This window comes from Pteropus vampyrus, unplaced genomic scaffold, assembly GCF_000151845.1.
Source record: "Pteropus vampyrus isolate Shadow unplaced genomic scaffold, Pvam_2.0 Scaffold430, whole genome shotgun sequence".
NCBI lineage: Eukaryota > Metazoa > Chordata > Mammalia > Chiroptera > Pteropodidae > Pteropus > Pteropus vampyrus.
The window spans coordinates 359,208-360,912 of record NW_011889211.1 but is presented as its reverse complement, the minus strand read 5'-3'; positions in this window follow the sequence as shown (position 1 = coordinate 360,912).

Here is a 1,705-nt window from a genome sequence, read left to right as displayed (position 1 = left end):
GCCGAGATGTAAGTGACGCCACCTCAGCTCCAAAGAGATCAAAATCAGAGACAAAACGAGCACGCGCTAACCAACCTGCTGTCCTGGGGTTCGCTCCTGCGACTCAGAAGGGGTTCACAGTCTCTTAGTCCCCCCCAAACCTCTTGGGGCTGGAGCACCTTTGCCAACCGCCAGTTGCAGTATCGGGGTTGGGAGGCAGCGCCAGAAGCCCCTCCGCAGCCAGCCCCGGAGGTTCGCGGCGTGTCCCCTTTGAAGTCTTGCTCCTGCCTCGCCTCTCACGGGAGCGGTGACCCTCTCTGTCATGGTGTCCCTGCTTCGGACAGAGGCCCAGGGAAACCGCCACCACCGTTTTCTTACATGTGATGCCGTCGCCCGGTCTTGCCTGCCTGGTGAAGGCACTGGTCCCTGTCTCTCCTGGGAAGGGGGGTGGCGTGGCCGGGTTACACCACTGTCGCGTTGACAGGTGGGACCAGTCGGGGGTGGTACAACCTCGATGGCCGTCTCCTCCATGCTCTGGTTCCATGCGGAACCCCCTTATCCTTTCTGATGGGGGACCCAGCCTGCCAGCTGCTAACGCCGCATCACCGCCCTTCCCAGCGGGCAGCTCCCCCCTCCGTCTGTCTCCTGTTGCCACCAGACCGAGGACAGCGTGTGCTCCTTTTCCTGGCTCCTGGCCCGCAACTCCGGCAAACACGATCTTGGCATTTGGTGAGAAAAACATAGGAGGCTTCTTTCCCCCACTGTCCCCTCCCTTTTAAAAAGAGTCAGCCTTTGAAGTGTTGATTTTCCTGCGACTTTGGCTGGATCTCAGAGCAGGAAGTGTCTCATGCCCCTCGCTCTGTTCCTCCCCCGCCGTCCTTTGTCCCCACCGTCCCTTGTCCTCTCTCTGTGGCGCAGCCTGCTTTGCCGAAGCGGCCAGCAGTGGAGCTGAAACACCGCAGTGTGGAAGACCAGGCGGGACCTCTCGTCCTTCCAAGGAAGCCTCGGTGCCCCCAGCTGGAAAAGCCCGTCGCTCACGCCTCGAGCCTGCGGGCCGCTCCGACCGACGGGCGCCGCATCCGGATGCGTTGACGGACACGTTTAATTTCGCAGAGGCCAGCGGTTCTCGTAGAGGTTTGTCCCGTCTCCCTAGGGAGGACCTCTTTCTTAGCCGGATGCCGAAAGCAGAGGAAAAGTCCTAGCAGCGGCACCTGCGCGTGTGGCCCTGGACGGGTCACGATCAGCTCTGCCGTGCCTCGTCCCCTGAGATCTAATGCTGATGAAACCAGGCCGCAGGGAGGGTCAATGCTGGCTTCGTGTGACAGTCACGTGACGGTGTGTGGCACCGATGGCACTGGCGCTCAGGGCCCCGGGCGCCGGGCACACTCCTGCCCCGCAGCGGCCGGCGTCTCGGCTCCCTGGGGAGGAGCGGGGAGGAGCGTCTCAGAGATCCGGCTCCTGGGCCCGGCCCAGTGCCCTGGCCCTGACCGTCCGGGTTGTTCCTTCTCACACTTCACCCTCCGGCATTGGCCCTGGGCACCGACACACAGGACTTGACAACTGGCCGTTCAGTCGCGCGCTCCGTGTTCGGTGGGACGTCCTTTAAATCCTGGCGCTGATCTGAGGACACAGCTAGCGGCCTTTTGTCTTTAGAGGGGCACGAGGCTGCATTCTTCTCACGGACCTGCCGGGGTTCCCGCGGAGGGTCCCACAGGGCGCCGTGCTT